Raw genomic sequence first — 14,480 nt, 5'->3', positions numbered from 1 at the left:
ATACAGTAGTATTCTAAACTAAAGATGCTCACAGGCTGCAGTGGGTACACAAACTTAACGCATCTGTAGGCAGTGCTGCGCATGTGCTGGTTTTACAGATGTAACAGCGCATGCGCAGCACTGTTTCCAGATGCGATAAGGTAGTGTAGGCAGGGAAAAGTATCTATTTCCCGAAAAGCTGTCATCACAAAAATGACAGCTTTTCAGAATAGATACTTATGGAGAGGTGGAATGATGAATTCCACCTATAATTAGGTAGAACTCCATGAGAGTTCTAAACCTAATTATCTCTAGAGAATATTTAGGTTTAATGAATAGGCCCCTAAATGTTTTCTATTTGTTAATGATATTTATCACTGTAGAATTATCTATTTCAAATTGTTTGGAAATAGCCATTTCTGGGCTGGTGAGCAGCAACAATTTGTTTCTCTGAGGTCACTGCAAACATATTTTCTCCTTGGCACGGTGTTAACACAAACCGTAATTGTCTGGACCAAAGGTCCTGCTTTTATATACAGGTGGACTAGCACCTCCTGATCAATTAATTATGTGCTTTTCATAAGGAGCACCTGGTTCAAATTATCTCTTTTTATGTGAAAGCTGTAAGGTTGTGCTTATTTTTTTGTGGAAGGGGTGGGTGGGGGTACTTGCAAATATTAAATATCCCTCTGAATGTATGTACGGGGGACCACAGCAAATATTGACTATATTCGCTAGTCTCCCATTTCCGATCACAAAAGCAGCCCTTACAGTAGGTTTCTATGAGAGTTGATTTTTTTTTTTTTTTGCCGAATTTACAGGAATGCGATGCTTGGCTTCGGTAGCTAAGATTGCGTTAGCCATTGTAGCCTTTGGGCTGTTCTGCAAGAGTAACTGGGAGAGGGACCCTGGCATGTGTGGTCAGCAGATGGCACATGCACAGTAGTATGTAGGAAGGAGAAGTGAAGAGTTCAGAACCTCTGTCCCTGCAGGAGTTTCTTCATACGTCCCAGCGATGTACAATTTCTTATGGCCATGAATAGCGACCATAAGAAATTATAATTATCGGGTCTAGGACTCGATAATACAAATGGTTTAAATTAGGGGTGAGCGGGTTCGGATTTCTGAAATCCGAACCCCCCCGAGCCCCCCCGATCCGAGTCCGATCCGAGTCAGGCTCGACTTTTCCCGCCTGACTCGGATCTGAAATCGAGGCAAAACATCATCATCCCGCCTTCCGAGTCTCGCGGGTTTTGGATCCTATATAAGGTACCCGCGTCGGCGCCATTTTCTCACTCGGCTGTGGACAGTGAAGAGGGAGGGTGGGAGTTAGGGCTGTGTAGTGTAGTGTAGTGTAGTGTAGTGTAGTGCTGCTGTTGTCCACTACTTCAAAGTCCATAGGGGCTGGCTGGACTGTGTTGTGCAGTCAGTTCTCCATAGGGGCTGTGTCCACTCCAAAGTCCTGTGCAGTGTCCCAGTCCTAAAGGAGTGCTGTAGTGTTGTCCAGGGGGTGCTCTGTCCATCAGGGGTGCTCCCCCCAAGTGCTAAAAAAATAATATATTTTCTGTGTTTGTGAATTGTGTGCGCAGTAGCCGCACGTGCATCAACAAAGTAGTGCCAAGCGTGCGCCTGTGTCATAAGTAAAGGGCCGGCTGGCTTGACCGTTAAAGGGTGCTGTAACCCCCGAAAGTACACTCCAGTCCAAACCAAAAAAAAATTATTTTCTGTGTTTGTGAATTGTGTGCGCAGTAGCCGCACGTGCATCAACAAAGTAGTGCCAAGCGTGCGCCTGTGTCATAAGTAAAGGGCCGGCTGGCTTGACCGTTAAGGGTGCTGTAACCCCCGAAAGTACACTCCAGTCCAAACCAAAAAAAAAATTATTTTCTGTGTTTGTGAATTGTGTGCGCAGTAGCCGCACGTGCATCAACAAAGTAGTGCCAAGCGTGCGCCTGTGTCATAAGTAAAGGGCCGACTGGCTTGACCGTTAAGGGTGCTGTAACCCCCGAAAGTACACTCCAGTCCAAACCAAAAAAAAAATTATTTTCTGTGTTTGTGAATTGTGTGCGCAGTAGCCGCACGTGCATCAACAAAGTAGTGCCAAGCGTGCACCTGTGTCATAAGTAAAGGGCCGGCTGGCTTGACCGTTAAGGGTGCTGTAACCCCCGAAAGTACACTCCAGTCCAAACCAAAAAAAAAATTATTTTCTGTGTTTGTGAATTGTGTGCGCAGTAGCCGCACGTGCATCAACAAAGTAGTGCCAAGCGTGCGCCTGTGTCATAAGTAAAGGGCCGGCTGGCTTGACCGTTAAGGGTGCTGTAACCCCCGAAAGTACACTCCAGTCCAAACCAAAAAAAAAATTATTTTCTGTGTTTGTGAATTGTGTGCGCAGTAGCCGCACGTGCATCAACAAAGTAGTGCCAAGCGTGCACCTGTGTCATAAGTAAAGGGCCGGCTGGCTTGACCGTTAAGGGTGCTGTAACCCCCGAAAGTACACTCCAGTCCAAACCAAAAAAAAAATTATTTTCTGTGTTTGTGAATTGTGTGCGCAGTAGCCGCACGTGCATCAACAAAGTAGTGCCAAGCGTGCGCCTGTGTCATAAGTAAAGGGCCGGCTGGCTTGACCGTTAAAGGGTGCTGTAACCCCCAAAGTACACTCCAGTCCAAACCAAAAAAAAAATTATTTTCTGTGTTTGTGAATTGTGTGCGCAGTAGCCGCACGTGCATCAACAAAGTAGTGCCAAGCGTGCGCCTGTGTCATAAGTAAAGGGCCGGCTGGCTTGACCGTTAAAGGGTGCTGTAACCCCCGAAAGTACACTCCAGTCCAAACCAAAAAAAAATTATTTTCCGTGTTTGTGAATTGTGTGCGCAGTAGCCGCACGTGCATCAACAAAGTAGTGCCAAGCGTGCGCCTGTGTCATAAGTAAAGGGCCGGCTGGCTTGACCGTTAAGGGTGCTGTAACCCCCGAAAGTACACTCCAGTCCAAACCAAAAAAAAAATTATTTTCTGTGTTTGTGAATTGTGTGCGCAGTAGCCGCACGTGCATCAACAAAGTAGTGCCAAGCGTGCGCCTGTGTCATAAGTAAAGGGCCGGCTGGCTTGACCGTTAAAGGGTGCTGTAACCCCCGAAAGTACACTCCAGTCCAAACCAAAAAAAAATTATTTTCTGTGTTTGTGAATTGTGTGCGCAGTAGCCGCACGTGCATCAACAAAGTAGTGCCAAGCGTGCGCCTGTGTCATAAGTAAAGGGCCGGCTGGCTTGACCGTTAAGGGTGCTGTAACCCCCGAAAGTACACTCCAGTCCAAACCAAAAAAAAAATTATTTTCTGTGTTTGTGAATTGTGTGCGCAGTAGCCGCACGTGCATCAACAAAGTAGTGCCAAGCGTGCGCCTGTGTCATAAGTAAAGGGCCGGCTGGCTTGACCGTTAAAGGGTGCTGTAACCCCCAAAGTACACTCCAGTCCAAACCAAAAAAAAAATTATTTTCTGTGTTTGTGAATTGTGTGCGCAGTAGCCGCACGTGCATCAACAAAGTAGTGCCAAGCGTGCGCCTGTGTCATAAGTAAAGGGCCGGCTGGCTTGACCGTTAAAGGGTGCTGTAACCCCCGAAAGTACACTCCAGTCCAAACCAAAAAAAATATTATTTTCTGTGTTTGTGAATTGTGTGCGCAGTAGCCGCACGTGCATCAACAAAGTAGTGCCAAGCGTGCGCCTGTGTCATAAGTAAAGGGCCGGCTGGCTTGACCGTTAAGGGTGCTGTAACCCCCGAAAGTACACTCCAGTCCAAACCAAAAAAAAAATTATTTTCTGTGTTTGTGAATTGTGTGCGCAGTAGCCGCACGTGCATCAACAAAGTAGTGCCAAGCGTGCGCCTGTGTCATAAGTAAAGGGCCGGCTGGCTTGACCGTTAAAGGGTGCTGTAACCCCCAAAGTACACTCCAGTCCAAACCAAAAAAAAAATTATTTTCTGTGTTTGTGAATTGTGTGCGCAGTAGCCGCACGTGCATCAACAAAGTAGTGCCAAGCGTGCGCCTGTGTCATAAGTAAAGGGCCGGCTGGCTTGACCGTTAAAGGGTGCTGTAACCCCCGAAAGTACACTCCAGTCCAAACCAAAAAAAAATTATTTTCTGTGTTTGTGAATTGTGTGCGCAGTAGCCGCACGTGCATCAACAAAGTAGTGCCAAGCGTGCGCCTGTGTCATAAGTAAAGGGCCGGCTGGCTTGACCGTTAAGGGTGCTGTAACCCCCGAAAGTACACTCCAGTCCAAACCAAAAAAAAAATTATTTTCTGTGTTTGTGAATTGTGTGCGCAGTAGCCGCACGTGCATCAACAAAGTAGTGCCAAGCGTGCGCCTGTGTCATAAGTAAAGGGCCGGCTGGCTTGACCGTTAAAGGGTGCTGTAACCCCCGAAAGTACACTCCAGTCCAAACCAAAAAAAAATTATTTTCTGTGTTTGTGAATTGTGTGCGCAGTAGCCGCACGTGCATCAACAAAGTAGTGCCAAGCGTGCGCCTGTGTCATAAGTAAAGGGCCGGCTGGCTTGACCGTTAAAGGGTGCTGTAACCCACAAAGTACACTCCAGTCCAAACCCAAAAAAAAATTATTTTCTGTGTTTAGCCGCACGTATATATCAAATCGATATAACATAAATGGAGGACCAAACTTTCTCCGATAAAAATAAAATAGAGAAAGATCAAGAACCACTTCCTCCTAGTGCTGAAGCTGCTGCCACTAGTCATGACATAGACGATAACATGCCATCAACGTCGTCTGCCAAGGCCGATGCCCAATGTCATAGTAGAGGGCACATACAATCCCAAATGGCAAAGTTCAGGAAAATGACCTTGAAAAAGACATTTAAATCAGCTGAAGAGAAACGTAAACTTGCCAATATGCCATTTACGACACGGAGTGGCAAGGAACGGCTAAGGTCGATCCCTAGTATGTTCATGACTAGTGGTTCAGCTTCACATGACGATGGAAGCCCTCCTCCCACTAAAAAAATCAAAAGAGTTAAGCTGGCAAAAGCACAGCGAAGAACTGTGCTTTCTAAGAAGATATCACAAATCCCCAAGGAGAGTCCAAGTGTGGTGGTGGTTGCGATGCCTGACCTTCCCAGCACTGGACGGGAAGAGGTGGCTCTTTCCACCATTTGCACGCCCCCTGCAAGTGCTGAAAGGAGCACCCACAGTCCACTTGCTGATATGCAAATTGAAGATGTCACTGTTGAAGTACAACAGGATGAGGATACTGGTGTAGCTGGCGCTGAGGAGGAAGTTGGCGAGGAGGATTCTGATGGTGATGTGGTTTGTTTAAATCAGGCTCCGGGGGAGACAGTTGTTGTCCGTGGGATGAAAAAGCCCATCACGGTCATGCCTGGGCAGAAGACCAAACATTCCACCTCTTTGGTCTGGCAATATTTCTATCCAAATCCGGACAACAACTGTCTTGCCATATGTACCATATGTAAAGGTGAAATAAGTAGGGGTAGGGACGTCAACCACCTAGGAACATCCTCCCTTATACGGCACCTGCAGCGCGTTCATAAAAAGTTACTGTCAAGTTCAGAAACTTTGGCTAAGACCGTAAGCAGTCCAGGGACACCTAAATCCCGTTGTCCTGTTGTATCCAAGCGCCTGCAAACCACACCGTCAACTCCCTCCTCGTCAATTTCCTCCTTAGTTAGGATCGGAAGTAGTCCTGCAGGCCATGTCACTGGCATGACTGACTCTCCTATCCGGGATTCCTCCGGAGGATCCTGCATTGCTACGCCTACTGCTGCCGCTGCTGCTGTTGCTGCTGCTGGGAGTCGTTCATCATCCCAGAGAGGAAGTAGGAACACCACTACTTTTACTAAACAATTGACCCTCCAACAGTCCTTAGCGAGGAGGATGAAGTACGACAGCAGTCATCCTGAAGCAAAACGTATAACTGAGGCCTTGACTGCTATGTTGGTGTTAGACGTGCGTCCGGTATCCGCCATTAGTGCAGTGGGATTTAGACAATTGATGGAGGTAGTGTGTCCCCGGTTCCAAATCCCGTCTAGATTCCACTTCACTAGGCAGGCGATACCGAGACTGTACAGAAACGTCAGAAAAAGTGTCCTCAGTGTCCTGAAAAATGCCGTTGTACACAATGTCCACTTAACCACGGACATGTGGACAAGTGGAACAGGGCAGACTAAGGACTATATGACTGTGACAGCCCACTGGGTAGATGTATCACCTTACGCAGCAACAGCAGCAGCGTCACCAGTAGCAGCATCTCAGAAATGCCAGCTCGTTACAAGGCAGGCTACGCTGTGTATCACCGGTTTCAGTAAGAGGCACACCGCCGACAACCTCTTAGAGAAACTGAGGGAAATCATCGCCCAGTGGCTTACCCCACTTAGACTCTCCTGGGGATTTGTGATATCTGACAACGCCACCAATATTGTGCGGGCATTACATCTGGGCAAATTCCAGCACGTCCCATGTTTTGCTCACACAATAAACTTGGTGGTGCAGAATTTTCTGAAAAGCGACAGGGGCGTGCAGGAGACGCTTTGGGTGGCCCGAAAAATTTCTGGCCACTTTCGCCATTCAGCGACTGCGTGCCGAAGACTGGAGCGCCAGCAAACACTCTTGAACCTGCCCCGCCATCACCTGAAGCAAGAGGTTGTGACGCGGTGGAACTCAACCCTCTATATGCTTCAGAGGATGGAGGAGCAGCAAAAGGCCATACAAGCCTATACATCCACCTATGACATAGGCAAAGGAGGGGGTATGCACCTGACTCAAGCGCAGTGGAGAATGATTTCCGTGTTGTGCAAGGTTCTCCAGCCCTTCGAACTTGCCACACGTGAAGTCAGTTCAGACACTGCCAGCTTGAGTCAGGTCATTCCCCTCATCAGGCTTTTGCAGAAGCAGCTGGAGAAAGTGAAGGAGGAGCTAAGACGGAGCGATTCCGCTCGGCATGTGGGACTTGTGGATGAAGCCCTTCATTCGCTTTGCCAGGATTCCAGGGTGGTCAATCTGTTGAAATCAGACCACTACGTTTTGGCCACCGTGCTCGATCCTAGGTTTAAAGCCTATGTGGTGTCTCTCTTTCCGGCCGACACAAGCCTGCAGAGGTGCAAAGACCTGCTGGTGAACACACTGTCAGCTGAAGCGGAACGTGACACGTCAACGGCTCCTTCTTCATTTTCTCCTGCAACTGGGGCTGCCAGGAAAAAACTTAGGTATCCTAAGCAACCCGCTGGCGGTGATGCAGGGCAGGCAGGACCAAGTTTGGACATCTGGTCCGGACTGAAGGACCTGGCAACAATTTCTGACATGTCTACTGTCACTGCATATGATACTGTCACCATTGACAGAATGGTGGAGGATTACAAATCCAAGTAGGCATGGCAGACAGTCCATACCTGTACTGGCAGGAAAAAGAGGCAATTTGGAGGCCCCTGTACAAACTGGCTCTATTTTACCTGAGTTGCCCCCCCTCCAGTGTGTACTCCGAAAGAGTGTTTAGTGCAGCCGGGAACCTTGTCAGCGAAAGGCGTAGGAGGTTGCTTCCACAGAATGTGGAGAAGATGATGTTCATCAAAATGAATTATCAGCTCTTCCAGGGAGACCAGCCTCCAGAAGGTACAGAGGGACCTGTGGTGGTGGATTCAAGTGGGGACGAGTTAATACTTTGTGAGGATGAGGATGTACACACTGAAGAGGGTGAGGAATCGGTGGATGAGGAGGATGAGGATGACATCTTGCCTCCATAGAGCCAGTTTGTGCAGGGACACATTAATTGCCAGCTTGTTTTGTGGGGGCCCAAACGAACCAATCATTTCAGCCACAGTTGTGTGGCAGACCCTGGCGCTGAAATGATTGGTTTGTTAAAGTGTGCATGTCCTGTTTATACAACATAAGGGTGGGTGGGAGGGCCCAAGGACAATTCCATCTTGCACCTCTTTTTTTTCTTTGCATTATGTACAGTTTGGGGCCTAGTTTTTCAAACTGCCATCCTGTCTGCCACTGCAGTTTCACGCCTAGATGGGTCACGTGTTTGTGCCGCCCACTCGTGTCGCTTAGCATAGTCATCCAGCTACCTCGGTGCAACGTTTTGGACATAAAAACACTATTGTGAGGTGTGAGGTGTTCAGAATAGACTGGAAATGAGTGGAAATTAAGGTTATTGAGGTTAATAATAGCATAGGAGCAGAAAAACCTACAAATTCTGTGATTTTAGCTGTTTTTATGCTTTTTTAAAAAAAAATACAGATCCAAAACACAAAACCCAGAACCCAAAACACGGAAGGGTGGTTTTGGCAAAACCAATCCAGATCCAAAACACGAAGAAAGATCCAGATCCAAAACCAAAACACAAAACACGAAAAGTGGCCGGTGCACACCCCTAGTTTAAATTTTGTTGAAAATAATGGCAAAATGTAAAATCTGCTATACTTTGTCATATTTATTACATTCTAGTATGGACTAGGTGATTGCTGTGTCCTCCAAAAACACTGACTTAAAAGAGGATACTTTGTGTTTCCCCTGACTCTTACATACACATTTTCTCTGCAGTTTTCTGGTATCTATCACACTGGCATGAACCAGAGTTACAGAACTATCAATGTTTGCACATATATGTTCTTTCACAATAACAAGGCAGACTTATCACTCTTTACCTTGGCTAGGCTACATGGCATACACTCGATCTATTCCTTCCTTTGTTGCGTTCCATAGATTTTTAGGTAATTCTGCAATTCTTCGCAATATGGCCTAGTCCATAATGGTGGTAACAATGCCATTGTTTCTTAAGGCTATGGGCTTAGCACAAATATCTGCCCCTTTCCCAATCCAACAGACTTCCATCCCCATCTTTAAAGTGGGAAAGCTGGTTGCGTTGGCTTGTTCAGTGATGTCTGCTTTGGAGAAGTCAAAAGTATGAAATCTTCTGTGATCATGTATAAACAAGTCTAGTGTATTGTATGTCTGTCTGTCAAAGAAAACCTCGTCTCCTAATCTGGATGGCCTCTGGCTGTAGCCATTGCTTAGCAAGGCGTCATACATCTAAAGGCTCCCATACACCAGCAATCTGCAAACTACAATTGAACAATTTGAAGATTTATTGCCTGATGTTAGGATTTCTCAATCTAGCAATCTGCCCCCATACATTACAGATCTTTTTCAGTGATTTGCAGATAATTTTCAGCAAAAACAGATCTGCCAATCTTGAAAGGCCCATCATTTTACTGTTAACGGTCTGCAAATCTGCTGATCTTCTCCATACACTAGCAATCTACATCCCCAATCCATCTGTGACATCCAACATGTTGGACAATCTGATTTACCAATTCCAATCACTTTTTGGTTGCAATCTGCGATCTGTGAGGCCAATACAATGCAAATTAATTTATATAGACATCTGCAAATTGCAGAATTGCCACAATCAATTGCTGATGTATGGGGGCCTTTAGGCCATACTATCTTGCCTGCCTCAGATATTCAGTAAGCACTTGCTATGCCTGAACGGCAAGGTCTAATTCCTCAACTAACCACAATCTCCCTTTGTAAATGTTGGTATTGCTGTGCATTATGCTCACCTGACTCAGACTGTTCAGGTATGCAGCAAGCATGTCCGCCCATTCCTCTGCTGGGATTTTCACACTTAGATATGTTAATAAATGTCACCACATCTGCCTGGGGCATCTTGTTTTGTAGTGCAGTCTCTTTCGTACTGAAATACTAGGACACTACTTGTCTTTCTGTCAACACATTTATCGATTCCTGTAAATCTCTTGTTGCTCTTTTAATGCTGCTTTGCTTGTCTTTGCCAAAGAGATTTCTCTTGCTGCTTGTCATTTTGTTTACAGCAGGCTGGTAATAAGGTGTTGCAGATTTGCATTGGTTTTCTGCAAAGTGAGCATTCATCTTTATACGCTCTTTTATCATAAGTCGTGTTTTAGCAGCACGGCAGAAATGTGTGTTCCTTTTATAAGTGTCCCGCATCCTTCACCAAAATAAAAGATAAAGTGGAGAGAGAGATAAGGTACCAACCAATCTGCTCCTAACTGTCATTTTCTAAACATAGAATTCTATGTACTGAGCCTTGAAGAGAGTTAAAGTGAATGGAGATAAAGAACCAATCAATCAGCTACAAACTGTCATGGGACAGGCTGTTTTGAAAAATAGCAGTTAGGAGCTGATTGGTTGGTACTTTATCTCCATATCTCTCTCCAAGGCTTAGTACATAGACCCCACAGCCTGTAACATGACAGCTGTTTTATTTTTTGCACTTTATCTCTTTCTGTGTTCTCTCTCTCCAAGGCTTGATATACATCTCCCTCTTATTCACCCAAAAAAACACTATCAAGTTGAAATAAAGTATAAAAGTAGTATGGTTTGCTTGCCACTTTGTACTATTTGATTTTGATATTTTTAAAGTATTTTACATTTTTAATTTGCCTGTTTTCTGTATTGCTTGAAATATAGGAATTTTTGATTTTTTGGGATTTATAAATAGGCATTAAGATTTTCATTGCTTCTGTCAGATATGGGGGAGATACGTACGTCCCAGGTTGAGAAACACTGCTTTAAATTCCCTTAAAGATCCAACTGTAAATTTAATGTACAGATAAATTATTCAACTGATGATAATAAAAATAAATAGGAATAACATACATGGTGGATGATGTATCAAAGCTGTTAAAGAGTGGAGAAGTTACCCATAGCAACCAATTAGCTTCTAGCTAGCATTTTAGAAGTACAATCTATAAAATTATAGAAGTGGACTGGTTGCTATGGTCAACTTTTCAACTTGTGCACTTCTCCACTCTTTCGAACTTCTGATACATCTCCCACCGTCTTGTAGGGAACAAGGCTGCTCTAATATGCACAGAAAATGCAAAACAAAATCAGTAAACCAGCTGTTCACCTCAGCCAATAGTGTCATTAAACTTAAGTCTAGAGAGAGAGAGACTGACTGAAAGTACAGGCAAGGTCACTTTAGCGTGACTTTCAGCTGAAATAGTCAGACAATCAACTGGGATACACGGAATGACCTCAGGATTGGGGACATTAGACCAGCCAAGTTAATCTTATTTGTCAAGTAAAAGCAGCCCCAACTCAGGTTTCACGTAATATCAGAAAAAACATGACAATTTCACCAAAAGAGGCTACTACTTTCTGTTTGCCAGGAATAAGTATGAGATCTCAGGGACAGATAGGACCTCATGTAGAGTTGAAAGCATTTTGCGCCCCAAACATACTTCTGAAAAAAAGCACATCTGGTGTTTTTGTCACTTTAAAAATCACATGATTATCTTTTTTTTTCTTCTTCAGGGTCCATAGGGTCCACAGGATCTACCTTGGGTTATGTAGTTGGAGTGATCCATTGCACCAAACAGCTTACAGCTTTGAAGCTCTCAGCATGCACTGGTCCTCCTCCCTCCAGCCACAGGCATTGTTTTTTTGTTTGGTGCGTGGCAAGTACCAGGCGCACCGTTTTAACTGATTTACCTTAGTTTGTTGAACTTCTGAGTTTAGCAGTATTAGGCACCGAATACCACGCATATACCGATGCCGAAACACCAATACCGATATATGCCCATGGGATTTCGGCGGGCCTCAGCATGGCTCAGCTAGCGGCATCGCTGGAGTCCGGACTGCGATCAGATTCACGGAGATTGCAGGTAAGATGATTCCTTGTGTGTGGAATCGTGTGCGAAGCAGTCCAGACCTCCGGTGTAGGCGATGCATTCGAGGCAGCTCCGTGTGAAGGTCTCATTTAACATGTCCTTACTAAGGTGGCCGGGGCCATATTGTCTGTCGCCAGGGGACGGGTTGTAGATGCACTAGAGCACACTAGCTAGCGTCTACAACTATGAGGCTAGCGTACCCGTGCCATCAAAATTGCAGCTTAGAGGAGATAGGCGCCCCCCCGGCCGCTCCTCCCCCAACCCAGACGCAACTTCTGGTTGCGGATTCCACGTCTGGTTTGCTATTTCTGACCACCTTGTGTGTGAGACGCTCACAGTCCACCTTGGGTGCGCTGCTGAAAGCTGTTGGTCTCAGAGGTTAGGTCTGTCTCCCTGTATACCTCTCCCTTGGGTCAGGTATATAGCACTCTATATCCTACCAAAACCCCTGGGGGGGCTGGTCAGTTGATTGAGATTCAGTCCATTTGCATTAGCTTTTGAATATATTTATGCATTGTATGTGACTGTGATGCTAGCTGCTGTATTTATACTGCCTTTTTGTTTTCAAAACTGTCAGATATATTTATCACTGTGTATCTTCATCCCTCTGAAATTGTGTGGGGTTTTTCATTTAAAGGTCACATTGCATTTATACTCTATACCTTCTACCTGTTACACATTGCTATGTCTAGGTAAAGGAGAGAAGGATGAGCCTCCTGTGCTAAAATCAAAATGGGTTGTGTAGTGTCTGTTGTAAACAGCCACCTTTTCTATCTTGTACACCTGCACCAGCACAAGAACCACCCTGGGTGGCCTCTTGGACTCAGGTGTTGTCGCATTTGGTGGACAGGGCCGCAGCCTTGCGTGCTCCTGCCAGAATATTGCCTCCTGCTATGGGGTACACACAGCATTTGCATCCTTCTATGTATATTTCCCCCATGAATCCCTATTGGTTAGATTCTTCTGCTCACTCTAGTCAGAGTATACTGCCATTTATAGCTCCTCAGCAAGTGGTGCAGGCGAATAGACCAGTGGCAGTAAAGCAGGGGCACAAGAGAGGCTCTCATCAGACATTGTCTCAGGATTGTGACTCAACCAATAGTGCACTTACTGTGACAGCAGTGTCGGCAGTGCGGGGTGCTGGCGTTGTACTCAATGCAGAAGTGCCATCGGTGTTGGCAGTGTGGGGGTCCTGGCAGTGTCCTGAGTGTATAGTGCCGGCAGAGCGAGGGTGCCAGCGGTGTCCTCAGTGCAGGAGTGCTGACTGTGTCAGCTGTGTGGGGATGCCCTCGGTGTGGGAGTAGCGGCAGTGCGGGGTTGCTGAAAGCGTCCTCAATATGTGGGGCAGTAGTGTGGGGGTGCTGGCAGTGTCCTTAGTGCAGGGTGCTGGTGGTTTTGGCAAAGCAGGGGTGCCAGCAGTGTCCTCAGTGCATGTGTGCTGACAGTGTCTTCAGTGCAGGGGTGCCGGTGGTGTCCTCGGTGTGGGGTTGCTGACGGTGTCCTCAGTACGTGGGGAGTGCTGAGGTGCTGGCAGTGTCCTCAGTGCAGGGTGTTGGCAAAGCGGGGGTGCCAGCGATGTCCTCAGTGCATGTGTGCTGACAGTGTCATCAGTGCAGGGGTGCTGTTGGTGTCCTCAGTGTGGGATGTCGGCAGTGTGGGGTCGCTGACTGTGTCCTCAGTATGTGGGGCAGGGGTGCAGATGGTGTCGGCAGTGCATGGGTGCCGGTGGTGTCCTCAATGCAGGGTGCCAGCAGTGTTGGCAGCGGGGGTGTCAGCAGCATGGGATGCTGCGAGTGGGGGTCAGCAACAGGGGGTGCCGACTGTGTCAGGCAAGGGTGGCATCTTCCTCAAACCTAAGTTCTTGTGGGCTTAATGCTGATTGGCTGAGAGCCATGACAGATAGCTCTCTCAGCCAATAAGCGTTAAGCCCACTCAATGCCAAACCTCACGATCCGACAGCGGAATCGTGAGGTTTTGCCTCGGAGAGGGATCCGCGGCAGGCAGGGTGATCCAAACTGTGGCTCGGATCACCCCACATCCTCAAAATTCGGGTGGGTCCAGTTCTCCGAGAACCATACCCGCTCATCTCTAATGTATATGGGGTAAGCGGTCATTGATGCGGGTATCTTGGCTTCTAGGGTCTCGGCAACTTCGGTTGCGGCTTGAAGAACCCTTTGGCTAAAGACCTGGTAGGCGGATACAGGACCCTGGAGTCTTTGCCTTTTGTTGGGAAGGTACTGTTTGGACCAGAGCTGGATGACATAGTCTTCTCTGGCGACATCTAAGTCTGCGGGGTTGCCATCTATGACTACCCTTAAGTATAGGCAGTCATCAGCTCGGTCCTTTAGCCCACAAGGTAGGGCAAAGACACAGCCTTCCTCTAGACCGCATAATTCCCACAGGAAACCGCAGACCAGGAAATCCTGGTCAACCAGATGTCCTGCTTCCAAGCCGGACGATATGTCCACTTCCTGATTGGGCGGGCCTCCCCCTGGAAGGTCTCAGGGTGAGAGGCCGACTTCTACAGTTTTCTCATGCCTGGCATCAGACGACTATGGATGTCTGGGTTCGAGAAGTGGTCTCTCATGGTTATGCCATCACGTTCCTGAGGCATTATCCGCAGAGGTTTGTTGGTACAACCCTTCTGGTAGACCAGGTCAGATCTTTGGCCTTCCAGGAGGCTACTGGGGCCCTCCTGAGGTCGGGAGTCATAATACCCGTTCCTGTGACGCAACAGGGAAGGGGGTTATTATTCAAATGTGTCACATCGCCCTATCCTGAATATGAAGTCTCTTAACAGATTCATCCATGTGCCCAAATTCCGTATGAAAC

The 14,480-nt window shown here is 46.9% G+C and overlaps 1 protein-coding gene across 4 annotated transcripts in view; it reads left to right on the top strand.

The window, feature by feature from the left end:
- LOC148443271 (heparan-alpha-glucosaminide N-acetyltransferase-like) overlaps nt 1-14,480 on the top strand; it is a 735,097-nt gene that overhangs the window by 38,411 nt on the left and 682,206 nt on the right. The window lies entirely within an intron of this gene.

The sequence above is a fragment of the Taudactylus pleione genome, unplaced genomic scaffold, assembly GCF_031769625.1.
Source record: "Taudactylus pleione unplaced genomic scaffold, aTauple2 ptg001314l, whole genome shotgun sequence".
Taxonomy (NCBI): Eukaryota; Metazoa; Chordata; class Amphibia; order Anura; family Myobatrachidae; genus Taudactylus; species Taudactylus pleione.
Note: the sequence above shows the minus strand (reverse complement) of the source record. Positions and strands in the feature narration are given on the sequence as shown.